The sequence below is a fragment of the Engystomops pustulosus genome, chromosome 9, assembly GCF_040894005.1.
Source record: "Engystomops pustulosus chromosome 9, aEngPut4.maternal, whole genome shotgun sequence".
NCBI lineage: Eukaryota > Metazoa > Chordata > Amphibia > Anura > Leptodactylidae > Engystomops > Engystomops pustulosus.
The window spans coordinates 62,512,299-62,531,475 of NC_092419.1; the positions used below are offsets into that span (position 1 = coordinate 62,512,299).

At 45.1% G+C, this 19,177-nt stretch overlaps 43 pseudogenes; all 43 read left to right on the plus strand.

Annotated features, from left to right (window-relative positions):
* Window positions 1–489: 489 nt before the first annotated feature.
* LOC140078571 (5S ribosomal RNA) lies at window positions 490–608 on the plus strand (annotated as a pseudogene).
* A 448-nt stretch (window positions 609–1,056) lies between these two features.
* Window positions 1,057–1,175, plus strand: LOC140094669 (5S ribosomal RNA; annotated as a pseudogene).
* A 70-nt stretch (window positions 1,176–1,245) lies between these two features.
* LOC140095537 (5S ribosomal RNA) lies at window positions 1,246–1,364 on the plus strand (annotated as a pseudogene).
* A 1,392-nt stretch (window positions 1,365–2,756) lies between these two features.
* On the plus strand, window positions 2,757–2,875 carry LOC140078572 (5S ribosomal RNA; annotated as a pseudogene).
* A 448-nt stretch (window positions 2,876–3,323) lies between these two features.
* On the plus strand, window positions 3,324–3,442 carry LOC140093273 (5S ribosomal RNA; annotated as a pseudogene).
* A 70-nt stretch (window positions 3,443–3,512) lies between these two features.
* Window positions 3,513–3,631, plus strand: LOC140095538 (5S ribosomal RNA; annotated as a pseudogene).
* A 1,203-nt stretch (window positions 3,632–4,834) lies between these two features.
* On the plus strand, window positions 4,835–4,953 carry LOC140078573 (5S ribosomal RNA; annotated as a pseudogene).
* A 448-nt stretch (window positions 4,954–5,401) lies between these two features.
* LOC140093274 (5S ribosomal RNA) lies at window positions 5,402–5,520 on the plus strand (annotated as a pseudogene).
* Window positions 5,521–5,590: 70 nt separating this feature from the next.
* On the plus strand, window positions 5,591–5,709 carry LOC140095539 (5S ribosomal RNA; annotated as a pseudogene).
* Window positions 5,710–6,157: 448 nt separating this feature from the next.
* Window positions 6,158–6,276, plus strand: LOC140088794 (5S ribosomal RNA; annotated as a pseudogene).
* Window positions 6,277–6,913: 637 nt separating this feature from the next.
* Window positions 6,914–7,032, plus strand: LOC140082577 (5S ribosomal RNA; annotated as a pseudogene).
* Window positions 7,033–7,102: 70 nt separating this feature from the next.
* LOC140078993 (5S ribosomal RNA) lies at window positions 7,103–7,221 on the plus strand (annotated as a pseudogene).
* Window positions 7,222–7,668: 447 nt separating this feature from the next.
* On the plus strand, window positions 7,669–7,787 carry LOC140097797 (5S ribosomal RNA; annotated as a pseudogene).
* A 259-nt stretch (window positions 7,788–8,046) lies between these two features.
* On the plus strand, window positions 8,047–8,165 carry LOC140088795 (5S ribosomal RNA; annotated as a pseudogene).
* Window positions 8,166–8,424: 259 nt separating this feature from the next.
* LOC140078994 (5S ribosomal RNA) lies at window positions 8,425–8,543 on the plus strand (annotated as a pseudogene).
* A 258-nt stretch (window positions 8,544–8,801) lies between these two features.
* On the plus strand, window positions 8,802–8,920 carry LOC140092421 (5S ribosomal RNA; annotated as a pseudogene).
* A 258-nt stretch (window positions 8,921–9,178) lies between these two features.
* On the plus strand, window positions 9,179–9,296 carry LOC140092238 (5S ribosomal RNA; annotated as a pseudogene).
* Window positions 9,297–9,366: 70 nt separating this feature from the next.
* Window positions 9,367–9,485, plus strand: LOC140078996 (5S ribosomal RNA; annotated as a pseudogene).
* Window positions 9,486–9,743: 258 nt separating this feature from the next.
* On the plus strand, window positions 9,744–9,862 carry LOC140096587 (5S ribosomal RNA; annotated as a pseudogene).
* A 70-nt stretch (window positions 9,863–9,932) lies between these two features.
* LOC140097949 (5S ribosomal RNA) lies at window positions 9,933–10,051 on the plus strand (annotated as a pseudogene).
* A 70-nt stretch (window positions 10,052–10,121) lies between these two features.
* Window positions 10,122–10,240, plus strand: LOC140096794 (5S ribosomal RNA; annotated as a pseudogene).
* Window positions 10,241–10,310: 70 nt separating this feature from the next.
* LOC140095541 (5S ribosomal RNA) lies at window positions 10,311–10,429 on the plus strand (annotated as a pseudogene).
* A 259-nt stretch (window positions 10,430–10,688) lies between these two features.
* On the plus strand, window positions 10,689–10,807 carry LOC140088796 (5S ribosomal RNA; annotated as a pseudogene).
* A 70-nt stretch (window positions 10,808–10,877) lies between these two features.
* Window positions 10,878–10,996, plus strand: LOC140078997 (5S ribosomal RNA; annotated as a pseudogene).
* Window positions 10,997–11,443: 447 nt separating this feature from the next.
* Window positions 11,444–11,562, plus strand: LOC140097798 (5S ribosomal RNA; annotated as a pseudogene).
* A 259-nt stretch (window positions 11,563–11,821) lies between these two features.
* Window positions 11,822–11,940, plus strand: LOC140088797 (5S ribosomal RNA; annotated as a pseudogene).
* A 259-nt stretch (window positions 11,941–12,199) lies between these two features.
* LOC140078998 (5S ribosomal RNA) lies at window positions 12,200–12,318 on the plus strand (annotated as a pseudogene).
* Window positions 12,319–12,576: 258 nt separating this feature from the next.
* LOC140092422 (5S ribosomal RNA) lies at window positions 12,577–12,695 on the plus strand (annotated as a pseudogene).
* A 258-nt stretch (window positions 12,696–12,953) lies between these two features.
* Window positions 12,954–13,071, plus strand: LOC140092239 (5S ribosomal RNA; annotated as a pseudogene).
* Window positions 13,072–13,141: 70 nt separating this feature from the next.
* LOC140078999 (5S ribosomal RNA) lies at window positions 13,142–13,260 on the plus strand (annotated as a pseudogene).
* A 258-nt stretch (window positions 13,261–13,518) lies between these two features.
* On the plus strand, window positions 13,519–13,637 carry LOC140096590 (5S ribosomal RNA; annotated as a pseudogene).
* A 70-nt stretch (window positions 13,638–13,707) lies between these two features.
* Window positions 13,708–13,826, plus strand: LOC140097950 (5S ribosomal RNA; annotated as a pseudogene).
* Window positions 13,827–13,896: 70 nt separating this feature from the next.
* Window positions 13,897–14,015, plus strand: LOC140096862 (5S ribosomal RNA; annotated as a pseudogene).
* A 70-nt stretch (window positions 14,016–14,085) lies between these two features.
* Window positions 14,086–14,204, plus strand: LOC140095542 (5S ribosomal RNA; annotated as a pseudogene).
* Window positions 14,205–14,463: 259 nt separating this feature from the next.
* LOC140088798 (5S ribosomal RNA) lies at window positions 14,464–14,582 on the plus strand (annotated as a pseudogene).
* A 637-nt stretch (window positions 14,583–15,219) lies between these two features.
* LOC140081727 (5S ribosomal RNA) lies at window positions 15,220–15,338 on the plus strand (annotated as a pseudogene).
* A 258-nt stretch (window positions 15,339–15,596) lies between these two features.
* On the plus strand, window positions 15,597–15,715 carry LOC140082409 (5S ribosomal RNA; annotated as a pseudogene).
* A 70-nt stretch (window positions 15,716–15,785) lies between these two features.
* On the plus strand, window positions 15,786–15,904 carry LOC140083611 (5S ribosomal RNA; annotated as a pseudogene).
* An 826-nt stretch (window positions 15,905–16,730) lies between these two features.
* LOC140079000 (5S ribosomal RNA) lies at window positions 16,731–16,849 on the plus strand (annotated as a pseudogene).
* Window positions 16,850–17,296: 447 nt separating this feature from the next.
* LOC140096640 (5S ribosomal RNA) lies at window positions 17,297–17,415 on the plus strand (annotated as a pseudogene).
* Window positions 17,416–17,674: 259 nt separating this feature from the next.
* LOC140091169 (5S ribosomal RNA) lies at window positions 17,675–17,793 on the plus strand (annotated as a pseudogene).
* A 259-nt stretch (window positions 17,794–18,052) lies between these two features.
* LOC140094640 (5S ribosomal RNA) lies at window positions 18,053–18,171 on the plus strand (annotated as a pseudogene).
* A 448-nt stretch (window positions 18,172–18,619) lies between these two features.
* LOC140082578 (5S ribosomal RNA) lies at window positions 18,620–18,738 on the plus strand (annotated as a pseudogene).
* The last annotated feature ends 439 nt before the right edge of the window (window positions 18,739–19,177 follow it).

Sequence of the window (19,177 nt, forward strand, 5' to 3'; positions counted from 1 at the left end):
CAGCATGGGAGACTGGCTGGGAATCCCAAGTTCTGGTGACCTTTTTGAACCTGAAAATTGTGTTAGTTTCTCTATGAGATAGTAGAAGAAGGTTCAAATTGAACAACTGCTGTCAACGGCCATTCTAAGCTGAATGTGTGTGCTCTTTTCAGATCGCAGCAGCGATGCAGCTTAAGGCTTGGCAAGTACCAGCATGGGAGACTGGCTGGGAATCCCAAGTTCCGTTGCCCTTTTTGAACCTGAAAATTGTGTTAGTTTCTCTATGAGATAGTAAAAGAAGGTTCAAATTGAACAGCTGCTGTCAACGGCCATTCTAAGCTGAATGTGCGTGCTCTTGTCAGATCGCGGCAGCGATGCAGCTTAAGGCTTGGCAAGTACCAGCATGGGAGACTGGCTTGGAATCCCAAGTTCTGGTGACCTTTTTGAACCTGAAAATTGTGTTATTTTCTATATGAGATAGTAGAAGAAGGTTCAAATTGAACAACTGCTGTCAATGGCCATTCTAAGCTGAATGTGCCTGCTCCCGTCAGATCGCAGCAGCAATGCAGCTTAAGGCTTGGCAAGTACCAGCATGGGAGACTGGCTGGGAATCCCAAGTTCTGTTGACCTTTTTGAACCTGAAAATTGTGTTAGTTTCTCTATGAGATAGTAAAAGAAGGTTCAAATTGAACAGCTGCTGTCAACGGCCATTCTAAGCTGAATGTGCGTGCTCTTGCCAGATCGCAGCAGCGATGCAGCTTAAGGCTTGGCAAGTACCAGCATGGGAGACTGGCTGGGAATCCCAAGTTCCGTTGCCCTTTTTGAACCTGAAAATTGTGTTAGTTTCTCTATGAGATAGTAAAAGAACTTTCAAATTGAACAGCTGCTGTCAACGGCCATTCTAAGCTGAATGTGCGTGCTCTTGTCAGATCGCAGCAGCGATGCAGCTTAAGGCTTGGCAAGTACCAGCATGGGAGACTGGCTTGGAATCCCAAGTTCTGGTGTCCTTTTTGAACCTGAAAATTGTGTTAGTTTCTATATGAGATAGTAGAAGAAGGTTCAAATTGAACAACTGCTGTCAATGGCCATTCTAAGCTGAATGTGACTGCTCTCGTCAGATCGCAGCAGCAATGCAGCTTAAGGCTTGGCAAGTACCAGCATGGGAGACTGGATGGGAATCCCAAGTTCCGTTGACCTTTTTGAACCTGAAAATTGTGTTAGTTTCTCTATGAGATAGCAAAAGAAGGTTCACATTGAACAGCTGCTGTCAACGGCCATTCTAAGCTGAATGTGCCTGCTCTCGTCAGATCGAAGCAGCAATGCAGCTTAAGGCTTGGCAAGTACCAGCATGGGAGACTGGCTGGGAATCCCAAGTTCTGTTGACCTTTATGAACCTGAAAATTGTGTTAGTTTCTCTATGAGATAGTAAAAGAAGGTTCAAATTGAACAGCTGCTGTCAACGGCCATTCTAAGCTGAATGTGCGTGCTCTTGTCAGATCGCAGCAGCGATGCAGCTTAAGGCTTGGCAAGTTCCAGCATGGGAGACTGGCTGGGAATCCCAAGTTCTGTTGACCTTTATGAACCTGAAAATTGTGTTAGTTTCTCTATGAGATAGTAAAAGAAGGTTCAAATTGAACAGCTGCTGTCAACGGCCATTCTAAGCTGAATGTGCGTGCTCTTGTCAGATCGCAGCAGCGATGCAGCTTAAGGCTTGGCAAGTTCCAGCATGGGAGACTGGCTGGGAATCCCAAGTTCTGTTGACCTTTTTGAACTTGAAAATTGTTTTAGTTTCTCTATGAGATAGTAAAAGAAGGTTCAATTTGAAATGCTGCTGTCAACGGCCATTCTAAGCTGAATGTGCCTGCTCTTGTCAGATCGCAGCAGCAATGCAGCTTAAGGCTTGGCAAGTACCAGCATGGGAGACTGGCTGGGAATCCCAAGTTCTGGTGACCTTTTTGAACCTGAAAATTGTGTTAGTTTCTCTATGAGATAGTAGAAGAAGGTTCAAATTGAACAACTGCTGTCAACGGCCATTCTAAGCTGAATGTGTGTGCTCTTTTCAGATCGCAGCAGCGATGCAGCTTAAGGCTTGGCAAGTACCAGCATGGGAGACTGGCTGGGAATCCCAAGTTCCGTTGACCTTTTTGAACCTGAAAATGTGTTAGTTTCTATATAAGATAGTAGAAGAAGGTTCAAATTGAACAACTGCTGTCAATGGCCATTCTAAGCTGAATGTGCCTGCTCTCGCCAGATCGCAGCAGCAATGCAGCTTAAGGCTTGGCATGTACCAGCATGGGAGACTGGCTGGGAATCCCAAGTTCTGGTGACCTTTTTGAACCTGAAAATTGTGTTAGTTTCTATATAAGATAGTAGAAGAAGGTTCAAATTGAACAACTGCTGTCAATGGCCATTCTAAGCTGAATGTGCCTGTTCTTGCCAGATCGCAGCAGCAATGCAGCTTAAGGCTTGGCAAGTACCAGCATGGGAGACTGGCTGGGAATCCCAAGTTCCGTTGCCCTTTTTGAACCTGAAAATTGTGTTAGTTTCTCTATGAGATAGTAAAAGAAGGTTCAAATTGAACAGCTGCTGTCAACGGCCATTCTAAGCTGAATGTGCGTGCTCTTGTCAGATCGCGGCAGCGATGCAGCTTAAGGCTTGGCAAGTACCAGCATGGGAGACTGGCTTGGAATCCCAAGTTCTGGTGACCTTTTTGAACCTGAAAATTGTGTTATTTTCTATATGAGATAGTAGAAGAAGGTTCAAATTGAACAACTGCTGTCAATGGCCATTCTAAGCTGAATGTGCCTGCTCCCGTCAGATCGCAGCAGCAATGCAGCTTAAGGCTTGGCAAGTACCAGCATGGGAGACTGGCTGGGAATCCCAAGTTCTGTTGACCTTTTTGAACCTGAAAATTGTGTTAGTTTCTCTATGAGATAGTAAAAGAAGGTTCAAATTGAACAGCTGCTGTCAACGGCCATTCTAAGCTGAATGTGCGTGCTCTTGTCAGATCGCAGCAGCGATGCAGCTTAAGGCTTGGCAAGTACCAGCATGGGAGACTGGCTGGGAATCCCAAGTTCCGTTGCCCTTTTTGAACCTGAAAATTGTGTTAGTTTCTCTATGAGATAGTAAAAGAACTTTCAAATTGAACAGCTGCTGTCAACGGCCATTCTAAGCTGAATGTGCGTGCTCTTGTCAGATAGCAGCAGCGATGCAGCTTAAGGCTTGGCAAGTACCAGCATGGGAGACTGGCTTGGAATCCCAAGTTCTGGTGTCCTTTTTGAACCTGAAAATTGTGTTAGTTTCTATATGAGATAGTAGAAGAAGGTTCAAATTGAACAACTGTTGTCAATGGCCATTCTAAGCTGAATGTGACTGCTCTCGTCAGATCGCAGCAGCAATGCAGCTTAAGGCTTGGCAAGTACCAGCATGGGAGACTGGCTGGGAATCCCAAGTTCCGTTGACCTTTTTGAACCTGAAAATTGTGTTAGTTTCTCTATGAGATAGCAAAAGAAGGTTCACATTGAACAGCTGCTGTCAACGGCCATTCTAAGCTGAATGTGCCTGCTCTCGTCAGATCGAAGCAGCAATGCAGCTTAAGGCTTGGCAAGTACCAGCATGGGAGACTGGCTGGGAATCCCAAGTTCTGTTGACCTTTATGAACCTGAAAATTGTGTTAGTTTCTCTATGAGATAGTAAAAGAAGGTTCAAATTGAACAGCTGCTGTCAACGGCCATTCTAAGCTGAATGTGCGTGCTCTTGTCAGATCGCAGCAGCGATGCAGCTTAAGGCTTGGCAAGTTCCAGCATGGGAGACTGGCTGGGAATCCCAAGTTCTGTTGACCTTTATGAACCTGAAAATTGTGTTAGTTTCTCTATGAGATAGTAAAAGAAGGTTCAAATTGAACAGCTGCTGTCAACGGCCATTCTAAGCTGAATGTGCGTGCTCTTGTCAGATCGCAGCAGCGATGCAGCTTAAGGCTTGGCAAGTTCCAGCATGGGAGACTGGCTGGGAATCCCAAGTTCTGTTGACCTTTTTGAACTTGAAAATTGTTTTAGTTTCTCTATGAGATAGTAAAAGAAGGTTCAATTTGAAATGCTGCTGTCAACGGCCATTCTAAGCTGAATGTGCCTGCTCTTGTCAGATCGCAGCAGCAATGCAGCTTAAGGCTTGGCAAGTACCAGCATGGGAGACTGGCTGGGAATCCCAAGTTCTGGTGACCTTTTTGAACCTGAAAATTGTGTTAGTTTCTCTATGAGATAGTAGAAGAAGGTTCAAATTGAACAACTGCTGTCAACGGCCATTCTAAGCTGAATGTGTGTGCTCTTTTCAGATCGCAGCAGCGATGCAGCTTAAGGCTTGGCAAGTACCAGCATGGGAGACTGGCTGGGAATCCCAAGTTCCGTTGACCTTTTTGAACCTGAAAATGTGTTAGTTTCTATATAAGATAGTAGAAGAAGGTTCAAATTGAACAACTGCTGTCAATGGCCATTCTAAGCTGAATGTGCCTGCTCTCGCCAGATCGCAGCAGCGATGCAGCTTAAGGCTTGGCAAGTACCAGCATGGGAGACTGGCTGGGAATCCCAAGTTCTGGTGACTTTTTTGAACCTGAAAACTGTGTTAGTTTCTCTATGAGATAGTAGAAGAAGGTTCAAATTGAACAACTGCTGTCAACGGCCATTCTAAGCTGAATGTGCGTGCTCTTGTCAGATCGCGGCAGCGATGCAGCTTAAGGCTTGGCAAGTACCAGCATGGGAGACTGGCTTGGAATCCCAAGTTCTGGTGACCTTTTTGAACCTGAAAATTGTGTTATTTTCTATATGAGATAGTAGAAGAAGGTTCAAATTGAACAACTGCTGTCAATGGCCATTCTAAGCTGAATGTGCCTGCTCCCGTCAGATCGCAGCAGCAATGCAGCTTAAGGCTTGGCAAGTACCAGCATGGGAGACTGGCTGGGAATCCCAAGTTCTGTTGACCTTTTTGAACCTGAAAATTGTGTTAGTTTCTCTATGAGATAGTAAAAGAAGGTTCAAATTGAACAGCTGCTGTCAACGGCCATTCTAAGCTGAATGTGCGTGCTCTTGTCAGATCGCAGCAGCGATGCAGCTTAAGGCTTGGCAAGTACCAGCATGGGAGACTGGCTGGGAATCCCAAGTTCCGTTGCCCTTTTTGAACCTGAAAATTGTGTTAGTTTCTCTATGAGATAGTAAAAGAACTTTCAAATTGAACAGCTGCTGTCAACGGCCATTCTAAGCTGAATGTGCGTGCTCTTGTCAGATCGCAGCAGCGATGCAGCTTAAGGCTTGGCAAGTACCAGCATGGGAGACTGGCTTGGAATCCCAAGTTCTGGTGTCCTTTTTGAACCTGAAAATTGTGTTAGTTTCTATATGAGATAGTAGAAGAAGGTTCAAATTGAACAACTGCTGTCAATGGCCATTCTAAGCTGAATGTGACTGCTCTCGTCAGATCGCAGCAGCAATGCAGCTTAAGGCTTGGCAAGTACCAGCATGGGAGACTGGCTGGGAATCCCAAGTTCCGTTGACCTTTTTGAACCTGAAAATTGTGTTAGTTTCTCTATGAGATAGCAAAAGAAGGTTCACATTGAACAGCTGCTGTCAACGGCCATTCTAAGCTGAATGTGCCTGCTCTCGTCAGATCGAAGCAGCAATGCAGCTTAAGGCTTGGCAAGTACCAGCATGGGAGACTGGCTGGGAATCCCAAGTTCTGTTGACCTTTATGAACCTGAAAATTGTGTTAGTTTCTCTATGAGATAGTAAAAGAAGGTTCAAATTGAACAGCTGCTGTCAACAGCCATTCTAAGCTGAATGTGCGTGCTCTTGTCAGATCGCAGCAGCGATGCAGCTTAAGGCTTGGCAAGTTCCAGCATGGGAGACTGGCTTGGAATCCCAAGTTCTGTTGACCTTTATGAACCTGAAAATTGTGTTAGTTTCTCTATGAGATAGTAAAAGAAGGTTCAAATTGAACAGCTGCTGTCAACGGCCATTCTAAGCTGAATGTGCGTGCTCTTGTCAGATCGCAGCAGCGATGCAGCTTAAGGCTTGGCAAGTTCCAGCATGGGAGACTGGCTGGGAATCCCAAGTTCTGTTGACCTTTTTGAACTTGAAAATTGTTTTAGTTTCTCTATGAGATAGTAAAAGAAGGTTCAATTTGAAATGCTGCTGTCAACGGCCATTCTAAGCTGAATGTGCCTGCTCTTGTCAGATCGCAGCAGCAATGCAGCTTAAGGCTTGGCAAGTACCAGCATGGGAGACTGGCTGGGAATCCCAAGTTCCGTTGACCTTTTTGAACCTGAAAATTGTGTTAGTTTCTCTATGAGATAGTAAAAGAAGGTTCAAATTGAACAGCTGCTGTCAACGGCCATTCTAAGCTGAATGTGCGTGCTCTTGTCAGATCGCAGCAGCGATGCAGCTTAAGGCTTGGCAAGTACCAGCATGGGAGACTGGCTGGGAATCCCAAGTTCTGGTGACTTTTTTGAACCTGAAAACTGTGTTAGTTTCTCTATGAGATAGTAGAAGAAGGTTCAAATTGAACAACTGCTGTCAACGGCCATTCTAAGCTGAATGTGTGTGCTCTTGTCAGATCGCAGAAGCGATGCAGCTTAAGGCTTGGCAAGTACCAGCATGGGAGACTGGCTGGGAATCCCAAGTTCTGTTGACCTTTTTGAACCTGAAAATTGTGTTAGTTTCTCTATGAGATAGTAAAAGAAGGTTCAAATTGAACAGCTTCTGTCAACGGCCATTCTAAGCTGAATGTGCATGCTCTTGTCAGATCGCAGCAGCGATGCAGCTTAAGGCTTGGCAAGTACCAGCATGGGAGACTGGCTTGGAATCCCAAGTTCTGGTGACCTTTTTGAACCTGAAAATTGTGTTAGTTTCTATATGAGTTAGTAGAAGAAGGTTCAAATTGAACAACTGCTGTCAATGGCCATTCTAAGCTGAATGTGCCTGCTCTCGTCAGATCGCAGCAGCAATGCAGCTTAAGGCTTGGCAAGTACCAGCATGGGAGACTGGCTGGGAATCCCAAGTTCCGTTGACCTTTTTGAACCTGAAAATTGTGTTAGTTTCTCTATGAGATAGTAAAAGAAGGTTCAAATTGAACAGCTGCTGTCAACGGCCATTCTAAGCTGAATGTGCCTGCTCTCGTCAGATCGCAGCAGCAATGCAGCTTAAGGCTTGGCAAGTACCAGCATGGGAGACTGGCTGGGAATCCCAAGTTCTGTTGACCTTTTTGAACCTGAAAATGTGTTAGTTTCTCTATGAGATAGTAAAAGAAGGTTCAAATTGAACAGCTGCTGTCAACGGCCATTCTAAGCTGAATGTGCGTGCTCTTGTCAGATCGCAGCAGCGATGCAGCTTAAGGCTTGGCAAGTACCAGCATGGGAGACTGGCTTGGAATCCCAAGTTCTGGTGACCTTTTTGAACCTGAAAATTGTGTTAGTTTCTCTATTAAATAGCAAAAGAAGGTTCAAATTGAACAGCTGCTGTCAACGGCCATTCTAAGCTGAATGTGCCTGCTCTCGTCAGATTGCAGCAGCAATGCAGCTTAAGGCTTGGCAAGTACCAGCATGGGAGACTGGCTTGGAATTCCAAGTTCTGGTGACCTTTTTGAACCTGAAAATTGTGTTAGTTTCTATATAAGATAGAAGAAGAAGGTTCAAATTGAACAACTGCTGTCAATGGCCATTCTAAGCTGAATGTGCCTGCTCTCGCCAGATCGCAGCAGCAATGCAGCTTAAGGCTTGGCAAGTACCAGCATGGGAGACTGGCTGGGAATCCCAAGTTCCGTTGCCTTTTTTGAACCTGAAAATTGTGTTAGTTTCTCTATGAGATAGTAAAAGAAGGTTCAAATTGAACAGCTGCTGTCAACGGCCATTCTAAGCTGAATGTGCGTGCTCTTGTCAGATCGCAGCAGCGATGCAGCTTAAGGCTTGGCAAGTTCCAGCATGGGAGACTGGCTGGGAATCCCAAGTTCTGTTGACGTTTTTGAACTTGAAAATTGTTTTGGTTTCTCTATGAGATAGTAAAAGAAGGTTCAATTTGAAATGCTGCTGTCAACGGCCATTCTAAGCTGAATGTGCCTGCTCTTGTCAGATCGCAGCAGCAATGCAGCTTAAGGCTTGGCAAGTACCAGCATGGGAGACTGGCTGGGAATCCCAAGTTCCGTTGACCTTTTTGAACCTGAAAATTGTGTTAGTTTCTCTATGAGATAGTAAAAGAAGGTTCAAATTGAACAGCTGCTCTCAACTGCCATTCTAAGCTGAATGTGCGTGCTCTTGTCAGATCGCAGCAGCGATGCAGCTTAAGGCTTGGCAAGTACCAGCATGGGAGACTGGCTGGGAATCCCAAGTTCTGGTGACTTTTTTGAACCTGAAAATTGTGTTAGTTTCTCTATGAGATAGTAAAAGAAGGTTCAAATTGAACAGCTGCTGTCAACGGCCATTCTAAGCTGAATGTGCCTGCTCTCGTCAGATCGCAGCAGCAATGCAGCTTAAGGCTTGGCAAGTACCAGCATGGGAGACTGGCTGGGAATCCCAAGTTCTGTTGACCTTTTTGAACCTGAAAATGTGTTAGTTTCTCTATGAGATAGTAAAAGAAGGTTCAAATTGAACAGCTGCTGTCATCGGCCATTCTAAGCTGAATGTGCGTGCTCTTGTCAGATCGCAGCAGCGATGCAGCTTAAGGCTTGGCAAGTACCAGCATGGGAGACTGGCTTGGAATCCCAAGTTCTGGTGACCTTTTTGAACCTGAAAATTGTGTTAGTTTCTCTATGAGATAGCAAAAGAAGGTTCAAATTGAACAGCTGCTGTCAATGGCCATTCTAAGCTGAATGTGCCTGCTCTCGCCAGATCGCAGCAGCAATGCAGCTTAAGGCTTGGCAAGTACCAGCATGGGAGACTGGCTGGGAATCCCAAGTTCCGTTGACCTTTTTGAACCTGAAAATTGTGTTAGTTTCTCTATGAGATAGTAAAAGAAGGTTCAAATTGAATAGCTGCTGTCAACGGCAATTCTAAGCTGAATGTGCCTGCTCTCGTCAGATCGCAGCAGCAATGCAACTTAAGGCTTGGCAAGTACCAGCATGGGAGACTGGCTGGGAATTCGAAGTTCCGTTGACCTTTTTGAACCTGAAAATGTGTTAGTTTCTCTATGAGATAGTAAAAGAAGGTTCAAATTGAACAGCTGCTGTCAACGGCCATTCTAAGCTGAATGCGCTGCTCTCGTCAGATCGCAGCAGCAATGCAGCTTAAGGCTTGGCAAGTACCAGCATGGGAGACTGGCTGGGAATCCCAAGTTCCGTTGACCTTTTTGAACCTGAAAATTGTGTTAGTTTCTCTATGAGATAGTAAAAGAAGGTTCAAATTGAACAGCTGCTGTCAACGGCCATTCTAAGCTGAATGTGCCTGCTCTCGTCAGATCGCAGCAGCAATGCAGCTTAAGGCTTGGCAAGTACCAGCATGGGAGACTGGCTGGGAATCCCAAGTTCTGTTGACCTTTTTGAACCTGAAAATGTGTTAGTTTCTCTATGAGATAGTAAAAGAAGGTTCAAATTGAACAGCTGCTGTCAACGGCCATTCTAAGCTGAATGTGCGTGCTCTTGTCAGATCGCAGCAGCAATGCAGCTTAAGGCTTGGCAAGTACCAGCATGGGAGACTGGCTTGGAATCCCAAGTTCTGGTGACCTTTTTGAACCTGAAAATTGTGTTAGTTTCTATATGAGATAGTAGAAGAAGGTTCAAATTGAACAACTACTGTCAATGGCCATTCTAAGCTGAAGGTGCCTGCTCTAGTCAGATCGCAGCAGCAATGCAGCTTAAGGCTTGGCAAGTACCAGCATGGGAGACTGGCTGGGAATCCCAAGTTCCGTTGACCTTTTTGAACCTGAAAATTGTGTTAGTTTCTCTATGAGATAGTAAAAGAAGGTTCAAATTGAACAGCTGCTGTCAACGGCCATTCTAAGCTGAATGTGCCTGCTCTCGTCAGATCGCAGCAGCAATGCAGCTTAAGGCTTGGCAAGTACCAGCATGGGAGACTGGCTTGGAATCCCAAGTTCTGGTGACCTTTTTGAACCTGAAAATTGTGTTAGTTTCTATATAAGATAGTAGAAGAAGGTTCAAATTGAACAACTGCTGTCAATGGCCATTCTAAGCTGAATGTGCCTGCTCTCGCCAGATCGCAGCAGCAATGCAGCTTAAGGCTTGGCAAGTACCAGCATGGGAGACTGGCTGGGAATCCCAAGTTCCGTTGCCCTTTTTGAACCTGAAAATTGTGTTAGTTTCTCTATGAGATAGCAAAAGAAGGTTCAAATTGAACAGCTGCTGTCAACGGCCATTCTAAGCTGAATGTGCCTGCTCTCGTCAGATCGAAGCAGCAATGCAGCTTAAGGCTTGGCAAGTACCAGCATGGGAGACTGGCTGGGAATCCCAAGTTCTGTTGACCTTTATGAACCTGAAAATTGTGTTAGTTTCTCTATGAGATAGCAAAAGAAGGTTCAAATTGAACAGCTGCTGTCAACGGCCATTCTAAGCTGAATGTGCCTGCTCTTGTCAGATCGAAGCAGCAATGCAGCTTAAGGCTTGGCAAGTACCAGCATGGGAGACTGGCTGGGAATCCCAAGTTCTGTTGACCTTTATGAACCTGAAAATTGTGTTAGTTTCTCTATGAGATAGTAAAAGAAGGTTCAAATTGAAATGCTGTTGTCAACGGCCATTCTAAGCTGAATGTGCCTGCTCTTGTCAGATCGCAGCAGCAATGCAGCTTAAGGCTTGGCAAGTACCAGCATGGGAGACTGGCTGGGAATCCCAAGTTCCGTTGACCTTTTTGAACCTGAAAATTGTGTTAGTTTCTCTATGAGATAGTAAAAGAAGGTTCAAATTGAACAGCTGCTGTCAACGGCCATTCTAAGCTGAATGTGCCTGCTCTCGTCAGATCGCAGCAGCAATGCAGCTTAAGGCTTGGCAAGTACCAGCATGGGAGACTGGCTGGGAATCCCAAGTTCTGTTGACCTTTTTGAACCTGAAAATGTGTTAGTTTCTCTATGAGATAGTAAAAGAAGGTTCAAATTGAACAGCTGCTGTCAACGGCCATTCTAAGCTGAATGTGCGTGCTCTTGTCAGATCGCAGCAGCGATGCAGCTTAAGGCTTGGCAAGTACCAGCATGGGAGACTGGCTTGGAATCCCAAGTTCTGGTGACCTTTTTGAACCTGAAAATTGTGTTAGTTTCTCTATTAAATAGCAAAAGAAGGTTCAAATTGAACAGCTGCTGTCAACGGCCATTCTAAGCTGAATGTGCCTGCTCTCGTCAGATTGCAGCAGCAATGCAGCTTAAGGCTTGGCAAGTACCAGCATGGGAGACTGGCTTGGAATTCCAAGTTCTGGTGACCTTTTTGAACCTGAAAATTGTGTTAGTTTCTATATAAGATAGAAGAAGAAGGTTCAAATTGAACAACTGCTGTCAATGGCCATTCTAAGCTGAATGTGCCTGCTCTCGCCAGATCGCAGCAGCAATGCAGCTTAAGGCTTGGCAAGTACCAGCATGGGAGACTGGCTGGGAATCCCAAGTTCCGTTGCCTTTTTTGAACCTGAAAATTGTGTTAGTTTCTCTATGAGATAGTAAAAGAAGGTTCAAATTGAACAGCTGCTGTCAACGGCCATTCTAAGCTGAATGTGCGTGCTCTTGTCAGATCGCAGCAGCGATGCAGCTTAAGGCTTGGCAAGTTCCAGCATGGGAGACTGGCTGGGAATCCCAAGTTCTGTTGACGTTTTTGAACTTGAAAATTGTTTTGGTTTCTCTATGAGATAGTAAAAGAAGGTTCAATTTGAAATGCTGCTGTCAACGGCCATTCTAAGCTGAATGTGCCTGCTCTTGTCAGATCGCAGCAGCAATGCAGCTTAAGGCTTGGCAAGTACCAGCATGGGAGACTGGCTGGGAATCCCAAGTTCCGTTGACCTTTTTGAACCTGAAAATTGTGTTAGTTTCTCTATGAGATAGTAAAAGAAGGTTCAAATTGAACAGCTGCTCTCAACTGCCATTCTAAGCTGAATGTGCGTGCTCTTGTCAGATCGCAGCAGCGATGCAGCTTAAGGCTTGGCAAGTACCAGCATGGGAGACTGGCTGGGAATCCCAAGTTCTGGTGACTTTTTTGAACCTGAAAATTGTGTTAGTTTCTCTATGAGATAGTAAAAGAAGGTTCAAATTGAACAGCTGCTGTCAACGGCCATTCTAAGCTGAATGTGCCTGCTCTCGTCAGATCGCAGCAGCAATGCAGCTTAAGGCTTGGCAAGTACCAGCATGGGAGACTGGCTGGGAATCCCAAGTTCTGTTGACCTTTTTGAACCTGAAAATGTGTTAGTTTCTCTATGAGATAGTAAAAGAAGGTTCAAATTGAACAGCTGCTGTCATCGGCCATTCTAAGCTGAATGTGCGTGCTCTTGTCAGATCGCAGCAGCGATGCAGCTTAAGGCTTGGCAAGTACCAGCATGGGAGACTGGCTTGGAATCCCAAGTTCTGGTGACCTTTTTGAACCTGAAAATTGTGTTAGTTTCTCTATGAGATAGCAAAAGAAGGTTCAAATTGAACAGCTGCTGTCAATGGCCATTCTAAGCTGAATGTGCCTGCTCTCGCCAGATCGCAGCAGCAATGCAGCTTAAGGCTTGGCAAGTACCAGCATGGGAGACTGGCTGGGAATCCCAAGTTCCGTTGACCTTTTTGAACCTGAAAATTGTGTTAGTTTCTCTATGAGATAGTAAAAGAAGGTTCAAATTGAATAGCTGCTGTCAACGGCAATTCTAAGCTGAATGTGCCTGCTCTCGTCAGATCGCAGCAGCAATGCAACTTAAGGCTTGGCAAGTACCAGCATGGGAGACTGGCTGGGAATTCGAAGTTCCGTTGACCTTTTTGAACCTGAAAATGTGTTAGTTTCTCTATGAGATAGTAAAAGAAGGTTCAAATTGAACAGCTGCTGTCAACGGCCATTCTAAGCTGAATGCGCTGCTCTCGTCAGATCGCAGCAGCAATGCAGCTTAAGGCTTGGCAAGTACCAGCATGGGAGACTGGCTGGGAATCCCAAGTTCCGTTGACCTTTTTGAACCTGAAAATTGTGTTAGTTTCTCTATGAGATAGTAAAAGAAGGTTCAAATTGAACAGCTGCTGTCAACGGCCATTCTAAGCTGAATGTGCCTGCTCTCGTCAGATCGCAGCAGCAATGCAGCTTAAGGCTTGGCAAGTACCAGCATGGGAGACTGGCTGGGAATCCCAAGTTCTGTTGACCTTTTTGAACCTGAAAATGTGTTAGTTTCTCTATGAGATAGTAAAAGAAGGTTCAAATTGAACAGCTGCTGTCAACGGCCATTCTAAGCTGAATGTGCGTGCTCTTGTCAGATCGCAGCAGCAATGCAGCTTAAGGCTTGGCAAGTACCAGCATGGGAGACTGGCTTGGAATCCCAAGTTCTGGTGACCTTTTTGAACCTGAAAATTGTGTTAGTTTCTATATGAGATAGTAGAAGAAGGTTCAAATTGAACAACTACTGTCAATGGCCATTCTAAGCTGAAGGTGCCTGCTCTAGTCAGATCGCAGCAGCAATGCAGCTTAAGGCTTGGCAAGTACCAGCATGGGAGACTGGCTGGGAATCCCAAGTTCCGTTGACCTTTTTGAACCTGAAAATTGTGTTAGTTTCTCTATGAGATAGTAAAAGAAGGTTCAAATTGAACAGCTGCTGTCAACGGCCATTCTAAGCTGAATGTGCCTGCTCTCGTCAGATCGCAGCAGCAATGCAGCTTAAGGCTTGGCAAGTACCAGCATGGGAGACTGGCTTGGAATCCCAAGTTCTGGTGACCTTTTTGAACCTGAAAATTGTGTTAGTTTCTATATAAGATAGTAGAAGAAGGTTCAAATTGAACAACTGCTGTCAATGGCCATTCTAAGCTGAATGTGCCTGCTCTCGCCAGATCGCAGCAGCAATGCAGCTTAAGGCTTGGCAAGTACCAGCATGGGAGACTGGCTGGGAATCCCAAGTTCCGTTGCCCTTTTTGAACCTGAAAATTGTGTTAGTTTCTCTATGAGATAGCAAAAGAAGGTTCAAATTGAACAGCTGCTGTCAACGGCCATTCTAAGCTGAATGTGCCTGCTCTCGTCAGATCGAAGCAGCAATGCAGCTTAAGGCTTGGCAAGTACCAGCATGGGAGACTGGCTGGGAATCCCAAGTTCTGTTGACCTTTATGAACCTGAAAATTGTGTTAGTTTCTCTATGAGATAGCAAAAGAAGGTTCAAATTGAACAGCTGCTGTCAACGGCCATTCTAAGCTGAATGTGCCTGCTCTTGTCAGATCGAAGCAGCAATGCAGCTTAAGGCTTGGCAAGTACCAGCATGGGAGACTGGCTGGGAATCCCAAGTTCTGTTGACCTTTATGAACCTGAAAATTGTGTTAGTTTCTCTATGAGATAGTAAAAGAAGGTTCAAATTGAAATGCTGTTGTCAACGGCCATTCTAAGCTGAATGTGCCTGCTCTTGTCAGATCGCAGCAGCAATGCAGCTTAAGGCTTGGCAAGTACCAGCATGGGAGACTGGCTGGGAATCCCAAGTTCCGTTGACCTTTTTGAACCTGAAAATTGTGTTAGTTTCTCTATGAGATAGTAAAAGAAGGTTCAAATTGAACAGCTGCTGTCAACGGCCATTCTAAGCTGAATGTGCGTGCTCTTGTCAGATCGCAGCAGCGATACAGCTTAAGGCTTGGCAAGTACCAGCATGGGAGACTGGCTGGGAATCCCAAGTTCTGGTGACTTTTTTGAACCTGAAAATTGTGTTAGTTTCTCTATGAGATAGTAGAAGAAGGTTCAAATTGAACAACTGCTGTCAACGGCCATTCTAAGCTGAATGTGTGTGCTCTTGTCAGATCGCAGCAGCGATGCAGCTTAAGGCTTGGCAAGTACCAGCATGGGAGACTGGCTGGGAATCCCAAGTTCTGTTGACCTTTTTGAACCTGAAAATTGTGTTAGTTTCTCTATGAGATAGTAAAAGAAGGTTCAAATTGAACAGCTGCTGTCAACGGCCATTCTAAGCTGAATGTGCGTGCTCTCGTCAGATCGCAGCAGCAATGCAGCTTAAGGCTTTGCAAGTACCAGCATGGGAGACTGGCTGGGAATCCCAAGTTCTGTTGACCTTTTTGAACCTGAAAATTGTGTTAGTTTCTTTATGAGATAGTAAAAGAAGGTTCAAATTGAACAACTGCTGTCAACGGCCATTCTAAGCTGAATGTGCCTGCTCTCGTCTGATCGCAGCAGCAATGCAGCTTAAGGCTTGGCAAGTACCAGCATGGGAGACTGGCTGGGAATCCCAAGTTCTGTTGACCTTTTTGAACCTGAAAATGTGTTAGTTTCTCTATGAGATAGTAAAAGAAGGTTCAAATTGAACAGCTGCTGTCAACGGCCATTCTAAGCTGAATGTGCGTGCTCTTGTCAGATCGCAGCAGCGATGCAGCTTAAGTCTTGGCAAGTACCAGCATGGGAGACTGGCTTGGAATCCCAAGTTCTGGTGACCTTTTTGAACCTGAAAATTGTGTTAGTTTCTATATGAGATAGTAGAAGAAGGTTCAAATTGAACAACTGCTGTCAATGGCCATTCTAAGCTGAATGTGCCTGCTCTCGTCAGATCGCAGCAGCAATGCAGCTTAAGGCTTGGCAAGTACCAGCATGGGAGACTGGCTGGGAATCCCAAGTTCCGTTGACCTTTTTGAACCTGAAAATTGTGTTAGTTTCTCTATGAGATAGCAAAAGAAGGTTCAAATTGAACAGCTGCTTTCAACGGCCATTCTAAGCTGAATGTGCCTGCTCTCGTCAGATCGCAGCAGCGATGCAGCTTAAGGCTTGGCAAGTACCAGCATGGGAGACTGGCTGGGAATCCCAAGTTCCGTTGACCTTTTTGAACCTGAAAATTGTGTTAGTTTCTCTATGAGATAGTAAAAGAAGGTTCAAATTGAACAGCTGCTGTCAACGGCCATTCTAAGCTGAATGTGCGTGCTCTTGTGAGATCGCAGCAGCGATGCAGCTTAAGGCTTGGCAAGTACCAGCATGGGAGACTGGCTGGGAATCCCAAGTTCTGGTGACTTTTTTGAACCTGAAAATTGTGTTAGTTTCTCTATGAGATAGTAGAAGAAGGTTCAAATTGAACAACTGCTGTCAACGGCCATTCTAAGCTGAATGTGCGTGCTCTTGTCAGATCGCAGCAGCGATGCAGCTTAAGGCTTGGCAAGTACCAGCATGGGAGACTGGCTGGGAATCCCAAGTTCTGGTGACTTTTTTGAACCTGAAAATTGTGTTAGTTTCTCTATGAGATAGTAGAAGAAGGTTCAAATTGAACAACTGCTGTCAACGGCCATTCTAAGCTGAATGTGCGTGCTCTTGTCAGATCGCAGCAGCGATGCAGCTTAAGGCTTGGCAAGTACCAGCATGGGAGACTGGCTGGGAATCCCAAGTTCTGTTAACCTTTTTGAATCTGAAAATTGTGTTAGTTTCTCTATGAGATAGTAAAAGAAGGTTCAAATTGAACAGCTGCTGTCAACGGCCATTCTAAGCTGAATGTGCGTGCTCTCGTCAGATCGTAGCAGCAATGCAGCTTAAGGCTTGGCAAGTACCAGCATGGGAGACTGGCTGGGAATCCCAAGTTCTGTTGTCCTTTTTGAACCTGAAAATTGTGTTAGTTTCTCTATGAGATAGTAAAAGAAGGTTCAAATTGAACAACTGCTGTCAACGGCCATTCTAAGCTGAATGTGCCTGCTCTCGTCAGATCGCAGCAGCAATGCAGCTTAAGGCTTGGCAAGTACCAGCATGGGAGACTGGCTGGGAATCCCAAGTTCTGTTGACCTTTTTGAACCTGAAAATGTGTTAGTTTCTCTATGAGATAGTAAAAGAAGGTTCAAATTGAACAGCTGCTGTCAACGGCCATTCTAAGATGAATGTGCGTGCTCTTGTCAGATTGCAGCAGCAATGCAGCTTAAGGCTTGGCAAGTACCAGCATGGGAGACTGGCTTGGAATCCCAAGTTCTGGTGACCTTTTTGAACCTGAAAATTGTGTTAGTTTCTCTATGAGATAGCAAAAGAAGGTTCAAATTGAACAGCTGCTGTCAACGGCCATTCTAAGCTGAATGTGCCTGCTCTTGTCAGATTGCAGCAGCAATGCAGCTTAAGGCTTGGCAAGTACCAGCATGGGAGACTGGCTTGGAATCCCAACTTCTGGTGACCTTTTTGAACCTGAAAATTGTGTTAGTTTCTATATAAGATGGTAGAAGAAGGTTCAAATTGAACAACTGCTGTCAATGGCCATTCTAAGCTGAATGTGCCTGCTCTCGACAGATCGCAGCAGCAATGCAGCTTAAGGCTTGGCAAGTACCAGCATGGGAGACTGGCTGGGAATCCCAAGTTCCGTTGCCCTTTTTGAACCTGAAAATTGTGTTAGTTTCTCTATGAGATAGTAAAAGAAGGTTCAAATTGAACAGCTGCTGTCAACGGCCATTCTAAGCTGAATGTGCGTGCTCTTGCCAGATCGCAGCAGCGATGCAGCTTAAGGCTTGGCAAGTACCAGCATGGGAGACTGGCTTGGAATCCCAAGTTCTGGGGACCTTTTTGAACCTGAAAATTGTGTTAGTTTCTATATGAGATAGTAGAAGAAGGTTCAAATTGAACAACTGCTGTCAATGGCCATTCTAAGCTGAATGTGCCTGCTCTCGTCAGATCGCAGCAGCAATGCAGCTTAAGGTTTGGCAAGTACCAGCATGGGAGACTGGCTGGGAATCCCAAGTTCCGTTGACCTTTTTGAACCTGAAAATTGTGTTAGTTTCTCTATGAGATAGTAAAAGAAGGTTCAAATTGAACAGCTGCTGTCAACGGCCATTCTAAGCTGAATGTGCGTGCTCTTGTCAGATCGCAGCAGCGATGCAGCTTAAGGCTTGGCAAGTTCCAGCATGGGAGACTGGCTGGGAATCCCAAGTTCTGTTGACCTTTTTGAACTTGAAAATTGTTTTAGTTTCTCTATGAGATAGTAAAAGAAGGTTCAATTTGAAATGCTGCTGTCAACGGCCATTCTAAGCTGAATGTGCCTGCTCTTGTCAGATCGCAGCAGCAATGCAGCTTAAGGCTTGGCATGTACCAGCATGGGAGACTGGCTGGGAATCCCAAGTTCCGTTGACCTTTTTGAACCTGAAAATTGTGTTAGTTTCTCTATGAGATAGTAAAAGAAGGTTCAAATTGAACAGCTGCTGTCAACGGCCATTCTAAGCTGAATGTGCGTGCTCTTGTCAGATCGCAGCAGCGATGCAGCTTAAGGCTTGGCAAGTACCAGCATGGGAGACTGGCTGGGAATCCCAAGTTCTGGTGACTTTTTTGAACCTGAAAATTGTGTTAGTTTCTCTATGAGATAGTAGAAGAAGGTTCAAATTGAACAACTGCTGTCAACGGCCATTCTAAGCTGAATGTGTGTGCTCTTGTCAGATCGCAGCAGCGATGCAGCTTAAGGCTTGGCAAGTACCAGCATGGGAGACTGGCTGGGAATCCCAAGTTCTGTTGACCTTTTTGAACCTGAAAATTGTGTTAGTTTCTCTATGAGATAGTAAAAGAAGGTTCAAATTGAACAGCTGCTGTCAATGGCCATTCTAAGCTGAATGTGCCTGCTCTCGTCAGATCGCAGCAGCAATGCAGCTTAAGGCTTGGCAAGTACCAGCATGGGAGACTGGCTGGGAATCCCAAGTTCCGTTGACCTTTTTGAACCTGAAAATTGTGTTAGTTTCTGTATGAGATAGTAAAAGAAGGTTCAAATTGAAAAGCTGCTGTCAACGGCCATTCTAAGCTGAATGTGCGTGCTCTTGTCAGATCGCAGCAGCGATGCAGCTTAAGGCTTGGCAAGTACCAGCATGGGAGACTGGCTGGGAATCCCAAGTTCTGGTGACCTTTTTGAACCTGAAAATTGTGTTAGTTTCTCTATGAGATAGTAGAAGAAGGTTCAAATTGAACAACTGCTGTCAACGGCCATTCTAAGCTGAATGTGTGTGCTCTTTTCAGATCGCAGCAGCGATGCAGCTTAAGGCTTGGCAAGTACCAGCATGGGAGACTGGCTGGGAATCCCAAGTTCCGTTGACCTTTTTGAACCTGAAAATGTGTTAGTTTCTCTATGAGATAGTAAAAGAAGGTTCAAATTGAA